The following is a 13,822-nucleotide window of genomic DNA, read 5'->3' on the forward strand; positions in this document are numbered from 1 at the left end:
GTGACCTTAAATAACCTGTGATCTTTATGAAAAGATTAGGGACTAGCTTTCAACCCTAGCAAGTCTGTTTACATTTTCACACCTGTCTTTGCACCAACAAGGGCTGAAAAAAAGATGGAAAATGGAAATTCACCCTGATTTGTCAAGATTTTAGCATTCTCTGCTGCTCTCCCCCCCAAAACCTTCTCCCCCTCACTGTGGGTATTTTCTTTTCAGTCATACTGAAAGATTTTGCCTTAAGAACACTGACACACACTCCCTACAATCCTTCCCCCCGCCCCCAAAAAAAATTGAAACCAAAATTCCTACCCCCAGTAGAGGTTTGACCCCAAAAGTGTCAGAAACTCAATGAAGTCTACCAAGGAGTTGGCCCTTGCTAATGATTTTATGCCGAAGGTGCTCAGATACTATAGTGATGTGCACAGTATAAAGCCCCCTTTTATGGAATATTTCAGATAGTCAGACTTTCTTTCCCACTTTCACCATACCAAACCAACGTGTATTTTGCAAAATAATCTGGAACCCTTCCTCTGCTCCAGCCCCACAGTCTCACTTTAGGTTGCAGTACATGCAGTAGATGAAGCAAGGCTATTTGCCTTCTGCAGGGAGCTGCTTGAGGGCAAAGTGTCAAGAGGAAAATCGCCAAACATCAGATTCGTGATGATGTTGGTAAGACACACATACACACACACACACACAAGACCAATGAGGTAGGTCCAACCTCAGTTCTGAGCTTGGAGTAGAGATGAGCAACAGCACAGATTCACTCTCTCGGACGACGACAGTCCTTTGGGATTTCATTTAGGCATGGTCTACACAGTTAACGTTTATACAGACGTAGCTATATCAACCAGACATGCAAAAAAGCCACCCCCCACCCCCCAGCAACATAGCCATGCCAACAAAAACCCCTGCGTAGACACAGCTCTCCTAAGAGAATAGCACTTAATGTCGTTTGGGGAGGTAGCAGAAAAACGCCTGATGGTGTACACTACATCTACACTAGAGAGCTATGCCAGCCTAGCTACGCTGACAGAGTCTACACAAGGATAACAACAAAAACTCCCCAGGAACAACAATTACAAGAACAAACCAACAGAAAACCTTACTGCAAGTAGTACCCATTATAAAGAAATGTCTGTCTTAAACCAGAGAATGGTGCGTTAATTTCTTCAGCTATGCCTACTCAGATATGTCACGCTGTTTTGAAAAGTTCACTGTACGTTTTGCCCTTCAGGGCCATAACAGCATGTTGCAGAGAAGCAGGAACACAACAGCTGGAATGGGTATAGCTGAAGTTAAAGTAGAGATCATTAGAAAAGGAGGCATAGTTTACATTAATGCACCCTGTTTGACATGCTGGAAGCGCACATCACCTACTGCCCAGCCTGGATGCTGTCTGCACACATGGAATTAGAAAAGGGCTCAGAAGGGTAAACGCAGCCAGGCAGTGATGAAATCCCACATATTTGGTAGCAACATTTCTACACCTGCTTTATGGGAAAAAGCCTAAAGTGCAGCTTGGAGAATCATAAACAGAGTCCCACACGCTGCAACACTCATTTGCTATCAGAACAAACACATTGCGAGGTCTCTTCCCACCCCGTAGTTGAATACTGAAAAAAGGAGCATGGTGGTGGCTCTTGGTTAGGATAGCATCATGTGAGGAAGACATTTAGCAGCTATGAAACCTCTCTGCCTCACAAAAATCTTCTTCAAGAAAATAATTAAAAATCCCCAAGCAAGTTTGTCAAAGGAAACTCCAGAGATATTTTAGGAGACTGTATATGTCTTAGGGGATTGGTAACCTTCTCTCCCATTCGAGGTCACCCGCTCAAGCCTGGCCCAGCTTGAGAGAGACCAAAGGTCCTTGTCCAATGGCTGTTGGTGGCCTACATGAAATACTCTAGTGTTTCCAGTCCAGATGCCAGTAGACCACTTCACAATTTGTACTGTGCAAGATCTGTACCATCAGTCATAGCCAAAGGCCAAGAACTGAATGGGGACAGAAAGATAGCTCTCTGAGCCTTAAAGAGAGGTGGAAAGCAAGGCACACTGGCAGGACAGCAATGCAGGAATCTTGCACTGCTGATACCAAATTTTGTACCTGCTCTTTAATAACTAAGCAGTGGTTTTCAACCTGTGGTCGGCAAAGCATGTCTAAGATTTCCAGTGGGGTCCGCACCTCCATTTGAAATTTTTTTTAGGGGCCCGCAAATGGAAAAAGGTTGAAAACCACTGAACTAGAGGACTTCAGTCTTCAGGGCTGTCAACTGAGCAGTATTAAATTCATTTAAACAAAACCAGAGACCTATTGTACCCTTTTAAAAGCTCATCTCCCCTGGTTCCTGGGTAATAAGTTTCAGCCTTTCCAGCTCTCTCTCATCCAGAGTACAAATGGTTTCTGATTGTTATCTGGGGTTTAGACTTGTATCCCAAGGTCAACACTATGCCCAACACTGGCAAGTGGTCAAAGTCTGTGCTGGGAGCATAGTAGTTACATTTGAAAGAGATGCTTTGTCCAGGAGTTGGCAAATCATGCAAAAATTGTTTTTCGACCTATGTATGACGAGATCTGGCCATCTTTCCAGCTCAGGATTGCCAATCCCGAATGTTCAAAAGATCATGAGTCAGCCTCATCAAAATCATGAGATTATGTAAAAAATAATGGATTTCGTGTTTTTTAATTTGCCTTCTGCTTTTTGAGGCTGTAGGGTGCACTGAGGTTACAATTTGAAGTTCTCCACACCCAGGAGGACTAGAAACTAGGGCTTGTCGATTAATTGCAGTTAACTCATGCGATTAACTCAAAAAAATTAATCCCAATTTAAAACATTCATCACGATTAATCGTGCTGTTAAACAATAGAATACCAATTGAAATGTATTAAATATTTTTGGATGTTTTCCTACATTTTCAAATATACTGATTTCTATTACCACACAGAATACAAAGTGTACAGTGCTCACTTTATATTTTTTTATTACAAGTATTTGCACTGTAAAAAACAAAAGAAACAGTATTTTTCAGTTCACCTCATACAAGTACTGTAGTGTAATCTCTTTATTGTGAGAGTAACTTACAAATGTAGATTTTTTTTTGTTACATAACTGCACTCAAAAACAAAACAATGTAAAACTTTGGAGCATACAAGTCCACTCAGTCCTACTTCTTGTTCAGCCAATCACTAAGACAAAAGTCCGTTTATATTTAAGGGGGATACTGCTCCCTGCTTCTTATTTACAATGTCACCTGAAAGTGAGAACAGGCTTTCACATGGCACTTTTGTAGCCAGTGTTGCAAGATATTTACGTGCCAGATATGCTAAACACTTGTGTGCCCCTTCACGCTTTGGCCACCATTCCAGAGGACATGCTTCCATGCTGGGGATGCTCATTAAAAAAATAATGTGTTAATTAAATTTGTGACTGAATTCCGTGGGAGAGAATTGTATGTCTCCTGTTCTGTTTTACCAGCATTCTGCCATATATTTCATGTTCTAGCAGTCTTGGATGATGACTCAGCACATGTTCGTTTTAAGAACACTTTCACTACAGATTGGACAAAACGCAAAGAAGGTACCAATGTGAGATTTCTAAAAATAGCTACAGCACTTGACCCAATGTTTAAGAATCTGAAGTGTCTTCCAAAATCTGAGAAGGACGAGGTGTGGCGCATGCTTTCAGAGGTCTTAAAAGAGCAACGCTTTGATGCGGAAACTACAGAGCCCAAACCACCAAAAAAGAAAATCAACCATCGGCTGACTCAGATGATGAAAATGAACATGCGTCCATCTGCTCTGCTTTGGATCGTTATCGAGCAGAACCCGTCATCAGCATGGACGCATATCCTATGGGATGGTGGCTGAAGCATGAAGGAACATATGAATCTTTAGTGCATCTGGCATGTAAATATCCTGTGACGCTGGCTACAATAATGCCATGCGAGTGCCTGTTCTCACTTTCAGGTGATGTTGTAAACAAGAAGCAGGCAGCATTATCTCCTGCACATTGTAACCAAACTAGTTTGTCTGAGTGAGTGGCTGAACAGGAAGTAGGACAGAGTGGACTTGTAGGGACTACAACTTTACATTGTTTTGTGTTGGAGTGCAGTTATGTAACAAAAAAATAAATCTACATTTGTAAGTAACACTTTCACAATAGAGATTGCACTACAGTATGAGTACAGTACTACTTGTATCAGTTGAATTGAAAAATTTTGTTTTTTACAGTGCAAATATTTGTAATCAAAAATATAAAGTGAGCACTGTACACTTTGCATTCTGTGTTGTAACTGAAATCAATATATTTGAAAATGTAGAAAACATCCAAAAATATTAAATAAATGGTATTCTATTAATCTTTTTAATCGTGTGATTGAGATTAATTTTTTTAATTGCTTGACAGCCCTACTAGACACTTTTTTCTTTAAGAATGGAGGCTGATATCATTACATATCCACTTTACTCCACATTTGGGGACAACGTATACCTTCAAATCAGCGGCACTGCTATGGGTACCCACATGGCCCCACAGTATGCCAACATTTTTATGGCTGACTTAGAACAACGCTTCCTCAGCTCTCGTCCCCTAATGCCCCTACTCTACTTGCGCTACATTGATGACATCTTCATCACCTGGACCCATGGAAAAGAAGCCCTTGAGGAATTCCACCATGATTCCAACAATTTCCATCCCACCATCAACCTCAGCCTGGAACAGTCCACACAAGAGATCCACTTCCTGGACACTACGGTGCTAATAAGCGATGGTCACATAAACACCACCCTATACCGGAAACCTACTGAGCGCATGCCTACCTACATGCCTCCAACTTTCAACCAGACCACCCCACACGATCCATTGTCTACAGGCAAGCTCTACGATACAACTGCATTTGCTCCAACCCCTCAGACAGAGACAAACACCTATAAGATCTCTATCAAGCATTCTTACAAATATAATACCCACCTGCGGAAGTGAAGAAACAGACTGACGGAGCCAGAAGAGTACCCAGAAGTCACCTACTACAGGACAGGCCCAACAAAGTAAATAAAACGCCACTAGCCATCACCTTCAGCCCCCAACTAAAACCTCTCCAACGCATCATCAAGGATCTACAACCTATCCTGAAGGACGACCCATCACTCTCACAGATCTTGGGAGACAGGCCAGTCCTTGCTTACAGACAGCCCCCCAACCTGAAGCAAATACTCACCAGCAACCACACAAAAGAACCACTAACCCAGGAACCTATCCTTGCAACAAAGCGCGTTGCCAACTGTGTCCACATATCTATTCAGGGGACACCATCATAGCGCCTAATCACATCAGCCACACTATCAGAGGCTCGTTCACCTGCACATCTACAGATATGATATATGCCATCAAGTGCCAGCAATGCCCCTCTGCCATGTACATTGGTCAAACTGGACAGTCTCTACGTAAAAGAATAAATGGACACAAATCAGAAGTCAAGAATTATAACATTCAAAAACCAGCTGGAGAACACTTCAATTTCTTTGGTCACTCGATTACAGACCTAAAAGTTGCAATTCTTCAACAAAAAAAACTTCAAAAACAGACTCCAATGAGAGACTGCTGAATTGGAATTAATTTGCAAACTGGATACAATTAACTCAGGCTTGAATAAAGACTGGGAGTGGATGGGTCATTACACAAAGTAAAACTATTTCCCCATGTTTATTTCTTTCCCCCCCCTTGCTGGAAATGGCCCACCTTGATTATCACTACAAAAGGTCGTCCCCCCCGGCCCCCCACCTGCTCTCCTGCTGGTAATAGCTCACCTTACCTGATCACTCTCGTTGCAGTGTGTATGGTAACACCCATTGTTTCATGTTCTCTGTGTATATAAATCTCCCCACTGTATTTCCACTGAATGCATCCGATGAAGTGAACTGTAGCTCACGAAAGCTTATGCTCAAATAAATTGGTTAGTCTCTAAGGTGCCACAAGTACTCCTTTTCTTTTTGCGGATACAGACTAACACGGCTGCTACTCTGAAACCAATAATCATCATGAGACTCATGAGAAAATCATGAGAGTTGGCAATACTGCCAGCTCTATAGAGTAGATCCTGGGAGATTATGACTCCAAGTCCTACAAAATCTGACCTCTGATCATTACTGTTCAAACTGATTACATTTCTTACACAGGGGAAGACTGAATGTTGGTCAGCAGGCCTTTTAGAGAAGTATTCCTTTGCAGTACATTGCAGTTTCACATAAATTCCAACAGTACGTTTATCAATCGTCATTTTACCCTGCTGTTTTTATACATATGGTCAATTACTGAAAACATATTAACTGTTAAAGACACGTGGGTCTTGCAACAGGATTGTATTTTTCATGCATTTAAAATCTAATGCAAAATTGAAGCTGTGACAAATTAGGGGTTCTGTCTGTGCCACTTCTGAATTGTGGATGATTTTATGAAATTTTATCATGACATTGTGTCACAGAAAGCATATATGTGCAGGGATCCACCCTGAGGTAGCCAGATCATGTCAAGTCTCTTCCAGACCAGAGACAATGATGTGTGATCAGCTTGCAATGATCATCTATTGAAAGGAAAATACCCTGGGACAGTGGGTTTGCTTTAGCTGGGAGAAGATCCAAACCTCCCTCCCTTCAGGCAAGAGGAGGAAGTAAGTAATGGGACTACCAGGGCTTGGTCTACAGCAGTACATACTTACTTCAGTAGAATTACATCGCACAGGGATGCAAAAAATCCACATCCCTGATCGACGTTGTTATACTGACCGTAATCCCCTGTGTAGACAGTGCTACGTTAGCGGGAGAGCTTTTCCTGCCAATATAGCTACCGCTGCTCGTAGAAATGGAGTTATTAAGCCGATGGGAGAGCTCTCTCCGGTTGGCTCAGAGCGTCTTAACCAGACGTGCTACAGTGGCGTAGCTGCGCAGATGTAAATTTGTAGTGTAGACCTGGCTTAGGAGGAGGAGAAAAACAAACAAATCTAGTGACCCCAGCAGGAGTCTATGAAAAACTGAGATGTGGGGGAGAGACTGGGACTGAGAGCCTTCTTGCACCAGCGGAAGATGAGAGTAGGCAATGGGGTGAAAGACCCTGCCTGCCTAAACACAGATGATCTCCCAAGGGAAGGGTACGCTAATGAGGGACATTACATTTAGGGACATTTATTGTTTTGTGTGTGTAGCCCATAGAGCTAGTTAGTATGTTCAAATCTAACTTCCTCACCCTCAAAATACTGGGGTGCATTTATCCTATGGGTTAACAGTATTATTTGCACTCTTGTGCTTCATGTGATTAAATATAAAGAACACAACATTAGACTGTACAAAGTGTGTGTGGGATTGCTTCACAACTGCCACGTGCCCCCAAGGGAATTAAACTGTAAACCAGAGGCTTCACACCTTTTCTGGGAGAAGGGTGGATTCAAGTACTGGGGAGTCTGAAGGGTCAGTGCTGCGCCCAGTGGAGCTAGAAGGTTGGACAGTGAATTCCAACACTCATTATGTTGGATCATATTAAAGAAGTTCTGTATTAAAATCACAAATGAATTTGATTCGCCATAGTTTAAATTCCAGGGTATTACTAATTAAGAGGTCTCTTGGTTTTTGGTACTGTTTCTCTCCCTCTATGTGTGAAACTTGCAAGCTGCTAATTGCATTAGTACATTCTAAGACAGAGTCTGTTCTCAAAGCAATTCACACAGAGAGAGACCCAAAGCAATACTCTGTAACAACAGAAACAGCACCCAGAGACTCCCCGCCCTTTTGTTGTATTAACAATTGTGATTAAAATAGAGATAGAGGATGTATGTGGATGGATGCTTGGTGTGAATAATAACTGAATGATCAGGGAGGTGCCAGCCTAAGAATCCAGTGTCCATCGGCTGAAGAAGGTATCAAGTGGAAATAACCAGAGGACCACCGGAGGGCAGACTGGAATCCACCCAACAGCCTCAAGAATGGGAGAACCAAAGAACAAGATAACATCTAGCAGCACGGAGCCATCAGGAATGTGACTGATTGATTCAGCAACAGCATGATGAAGCAATTCCCATAGACTGGAATAGGAAGAAATTCCTATAAAAATGGACTGTAGAAAGTGAGAACTTTGGGGTCTGATTCTGCAAACCAACTTCCAGGAGCATCAGATGAGCATCTGCCAAGGCCCTGCTCCCTCCTCATGTCCAGGCCACTGGCCAGTGGCTTGGCATGAGCAACTCTAAGGCTGGTAACCATGATAACAACCTTGCAGAATGTGTGTGTGTGTAAATAAATATGAGACGGAATGGAATGTTATAACTATAACTAACTGCTTACTATGATTCTTTCTGTATTCACAATAAATGTGGTATTTTGCCTTTTTCCCTTTAATAAGATCCTGCTGGTTTTTATTTTATTGGTATAACAGTAAGGGGATGCCAGATAAAAGATCTGAACTCTGAGTGTGCACCGAGGGACCCCAAGAATGACTGGACTCCATTCAGGCTCCAGAAGCTTAACCCACTCTGGAGATCTAGAGCACAGGGCAGTCCTAGTGGATGGCCAGGAACTGGTGTTTGCTAGGATCTGAGACAGAAGCTTCTAACAAAAATGCCAATGCAGTTCTGCACTTTATGACACCTTTAGACACCCTCTGGCTCCTGGGCTGTTCCAGGGGCCCAAATGGCCCTTCTCATAAATTACAGTACTCTTGGAGCTGCTATAATTTGCACCAGTCTCAGTGGGCTGCTCTAGAGCAGTCCAGTATCTCCTCAGCAGTGTGCTACGGGTAAGGCCCTACCAAATTCACAGCCATCAAATCAGGTCTCCCCCCGTGAAATCTGGTCATTTTTGCGCTTTTACATTGTACTATAGAGATTTCACAGGGGGAGACCAGTATTTCTCAGATTGGGCTTCCTGACCCAAAAGGGAATTGCAGGGGGATCGCAAGGTTATTTTCGGGGGGTTGCAGTATTGTCACCCTTACCTCTGAAGGCAGTGCAAAGCTGGGCGGCCAGAGCGTGGCGGCTGCTGACTGAGGGCCCAGCCCTGCAGGGAGCAGCGCAGAAGTCAGGGCGGCAGTACCATACCAGGCCGTCCTTACTTCTACGCTGCTGCTGGCGGCGACTCTGCCTTCAGAGCTGGGCTCCCAGCCAGCAGCCACCATGCTCCAGCTGCCCAGCTCTGAAGGCAGGGCCGCCACCAGCAGTGCAGAAGCAAGGGTAGCAGTACCGCAACACCCCCCTACAATAACCTTGCAACCCCCCCCACAACTCCTCTTTGGGTCAGGATCCCGACAATAACACCACCATGAAATTTCAGACTTAAATAGCTGAAATTTACTATTTTTAAAATCCTGTGACTGTGAAATTGACCAAAGTGGACCGTGAATTTGGTAGGGCCATAAAGTGCTCCTCCAGCTCCAGCAGCAGCTGCTCTTCCCGCCCTCCCAGCAGCTAAGTTCCCTCTAAGCTGCATGACCTGTTAAGCCCCATGCAGAGGCTCAGGGCCGCGGCAGGGAGGGGAGGGAACGGGTGCCTCTCCCCGCTGGCCCCAGCACAGACCTGCCATGGCCAGGGGGAGGTGTCTCTCCCTCCCCCCCAGCCCAGGAACTACTGCAGGGGGAGAGAGCTGGGGGGGGGAAGAAGAGGAGTCCTCTCTCCCTACTGTAGCCCCCAGGCAGCCTGCACCCCAAACCCCTCATGCCCAACCCCCCCCAGAACCTGCACCCCAAGCCTCTGCCCCAGCCCTGAGCTCCTCATCCCCCCACCCCAATCCTCGGCCCCACCACATGAATTTTGTTATGTGCACCAATATGGAGGTGATGTGTCACACATCACCTCTATATTGGTGCGCATAAAATTAATTCCGCACATGCACGGAAAACTGTCCGGCGGTGGAACAGACTGTGGACAGTTACTCAGGTGACCGGACGCTGTCAGGTCTCCTTTTCTACCAGACTTTCTGGTCGAAAACCAGACACCTGGCAACTTCTAGGAAGGTCCTGTATGCCCTTGAAATGGCAGATGGATTCTGTGTCCTTGCCTCTGGTCCATGGGCTCAGCTCCACAGGGCTGCAGTACGGGGGCAGACATGAAATGGTACATTGTATTTAGAGGGAAGATCTCACTAATAGCAAACAAAAAGATCTTCACTGAAAAAATTACGTTCTATATGAACTGGGGAGGAACTAACTGCAGCATATATCAGACGGCAGCACTTCTAGCTCTCAGTCAGTTTATACTCAGCCACCTATAACAGCCTCCTCCTCAGTGCTAGGTATTCCTTGTAGGCTTCAGACAATTTACAGGAGCTCTGCACTTCAACTGTCTGCATTGCGTTATTAGGTAACTCTGCTGGGGCAGAGCACAGAACAGAATAAGTACCCTGCAGCGAGGATTAGATGTTCACACCATGTTATTTATTATGACAACCGACTGAAAGGGAATTAAACCTGGAATACTGCTCACCAATCCTTTGGCTCAGATAGGTTTAAACAGAAAGCTGTTCCACATCTTAAACTGCAACAGACAATTTGTCACCACTAAAACTGTTTGTAGCCCATTTGTCCAAGTCTTGGCTTTTTGTACATGCTGTATATTTATATTCTCTTGTTTCCCTCTTCTATTCACCTTTCCAGAGCCAAAAAAAAGTTGAGCTACTCAACAGCTAAGGTGAGCCCCCTTCCCTTTCCCATGCCCCAACCAGGCCCCGTGCATCACCTTCCTTCTCCCCTCCCCTCATTCCTGGGGCACAACTCCCCAAGGAAGGGATCTGAAGCACCAGATTGGCTGTATCTGGATCTCTGTATTCACTCTCTTGAATATCGCCTCCCACAGAACGACTGTGCAAGCTCCAAGCAATACCGCTTCCAGCCTGCATCTATCAAGCAACCAGCAGCTTCGGACACCATATGGTACTAGAGAGCACAGATTTCACCATCCTGATACTGCATGGACATCCTCTTGCAACGCCAGATTATGCCCACTGAAATCTTAAAGGGGTAGCACCTTTCCTGCCAATTTCAATAACAGAATATCAGGGTTGGAAGGGTCCTCAAGAGGTCATCTAGTCCAACCCCCTGCTCAAAGCAGGACCAATCCCCAACTAAATCATCCCAGCCAGGGCTTTGTCAAGCCTGACCTTAAAAACTTCAAAGGAAAGAGATTCCACTACCTCCCTAGGTAACAAATTCCAGTGCTTCACCACCCTCCTAATGAAAAAGTTTTTCCTAATATCCAACCTAAACCTCCCCCACTGCAACCTGAGGCCATTACTCCTCGTTCTGTCACCTGCTACCACTGGGAACAGTCTAGATCCATCCTCTTTGGAACCGCCTTTCAGGTAGTTGAAAGCAGCTATCAAATCCCGCCTCATTCTTCTCTTCCGCAGACTAAACAATCCCAGTTCCCTCAGCCTCTCCTCAAAAGTCATGTGTTCCAGTCCCCTAATAATTTTTGTTGCCCTGCGCTGGACACTTTCCAATTTTTTCACATCCTTCTTGTACCGTGGGGCCCAAAACTGGTCACAGTACTCCAGAAGAGGCCTCACCAATGTCGTATAGAGGGGAACGATCACGTCCCTCGATCTGCTGGCAATGCCCCTATGTATACATCCCAAAATGCCATTGGCCTTCTTGGCAACAAGGGCACACCATTGACTCATATCCAGCTTCTTGGCCACTGTAACCCCTAGGTTCTTTTCTGCAGAACTGCTGCCTAGCCATTCGGTCCCTAGTCTGTAGCTGTGCATGGGATTCTTCCTTCCTAAGTGCAGGACTCTGCACTTGTCCTTGTTGAACCTCATCAGATTTCTTTTGGCCCAATCCTCCAATTTGTCTAGGTCCCTCTGTATCCTATCCCTATCCTCCAGTGTATCTACCTCTCCTCCCAGTTTAGTGTCATCTGCAAACTTGCTGAGGGTGCAATCCACGCCATCCTCCAGATCATTAATGAAGATATTGAACAAAACCGACCCCAGGACCGACCCTTGGGGCACTCCACTTGATACCGGCTGCCAACTAGACATGGAGCCATTGATCACTACCCGCAGAGCCCGACAATCTAGCCAGCTTTCTATCCACCTTATAGTCCATCCAGCCCATACTTCTTTAACTTGCTGGCAAGAATACTGTGGGAGACAGTGTCAAAAGCTTTTCTAAAGTCAAGGAATAACATGTCCACTGCTTTCCCGTCATCCACAGAGCCAGTTATGTCATCATAGAAGACAATTAGATTAGTCAGGCATGACTTGCCCTTGGTGAATCCATGCTGACTGTTCCTGATCACTTTCCTCTCCTCTAAGTGCTTCAGAATGGATTCCTTGAGGACCTGCTCCATGATTTTTCCAGGGACTGAGGTGAGGCTGACTGGCCTGTAGTTCCCCGGATCCTCCTCCTTCCCTTTTTTAAAGATGGGCACTACATTAGCCTTTTTCCAGTTATCCAGGACCTCCCCCGATGGTCATGAGTTTTCAAAGATAATGGCCAAAGGCTCTGAATCACAGCCGCCAACTCCTTTAGCACTCTCAGATGCAGTGCATCCGGCCCCATTGACTTGTGCTCGTCCAGCTTTTCTAAATAGTCCCGAACCACTTCTTTCTCCACAGAGGGCTGGTCACCTCCTCCCCATGCTGGGCTGCCCAGTGCAGTAGTCTGGGAGCTGACCTTGTTCGTGAAGACACAGGCAAAAAAAGCCTTGAGTACATTAGCTTTTTCCACATCCTCTGTCACTAGGTTGCCTCCCTCATTCAGTAAGGGGCCCACGCTTTCCTTGACTTTCTTCTTGTTGCTAACATACCTGAAGAAACCCTTGAAGCCTGACCTCAAACTCATCTGAGCTCATTAAGAGCCTAATTTGAGACTAGCTACAACGAATTCCCTTTATGTACCATCCAAACAGTGAAAGATGTGAAGCAGCCAAGTGTACCAGATACAAGCAGCAGGTGGTACTTTACAAAACCAATACATGAAAAAATCCAGCTGTTTGCTTTAAGTTGAAGATCCAGAGTTAATCCCCACATAGAAACACTGCTGTAATGAACATCAGCTACAGAGTTTAAAATGTAAAAGTCTAGAAATTCTGGAGTTGACTGAATATTTCTCATTTAAAAACTTCACTAATGAGAGATCTATACTTTAACTCTTAAAAATTAAATCAAGCTAAACACACTTAGCTCTTTTAAATCTTTGCTCAGTTAGTCTTTCTAATTCAGCCTTGCACGGGCAAAGGCTTTCATGCAGATCGCTGACATTGCCTTAGTTTCAAGGCTTATGCCTACCATGCAATCTTAATTAAATTTAACAATGCTCAGTCAGAGCTGCTGCTGGCCAGCCAATACAGAGGCTGCTCATACGGTTTTAAACAGAAAATAGGGCAAAAGGTGCAAATGAATGTAGCTCCCTCCATATCTGCATAGTGAGGGTAATGGTGTGTATATTTACATAAGTTTCAAGAGTGTCACATGCATCTATTTCTGTGCCCAGTTGCTTGCGCAGTACATGTGTGTTCATCTGCCAGGCTTCCACAAGCACACACAGACAGCGAAGTGTTGAAAACACTGCCCTAAATAACTCTCTAGTGCTACCTACATAGATGCACACGTGGAACTGCTTTTCTGGGAGCTGTGCTCAGAGACTTCACAGTGGGATGTTTATCACATGCTAAACCAGGACTCAGCACCTAAGGGACTTTTGGATGCAGCATATTATGTTGGTTTCCTGCACAGATCTGCCCTGTGAAAATGCTGCTTGCCTCTCCCCTTTTGCTGTAAAAGTATGAGGAGACACATGGTCTGTTGCCAGTCGTCCTCAGCCAGAGGTACTTGTACCCC

At 44.8% G+C, this 13,822-nt stretch overlaps 1 protein-coding gene across 4 annotated transcripts in view; it reads right to left on the reverse strand.

Moving 5' to 3' along the window:
* The window catches only part of C6H11orf24 (chromosome 6 C11orf24 homolog), a 59,594-nt gene that overhangs the window by 30,092 nt on the left and 15,680 nt on the right, over positions 1-13,822 (reverse strand). The gene's annotated exons all lie outside the window — the stretch shown is intronic.

Source organism: Chelonia mydas, chromosome 6 (genome assembly GCF_015237465.2).
Source record: "Chelonia mydas isolate rCheMyd1 chromosome 6, rCheMyd1.pri.v2, whole genome shotgun sequence".
NCBI lineage: Eukaryota > Metazoa > Chordata > Testudines > Cheloniidae > Chelonia > Chelonia mydas.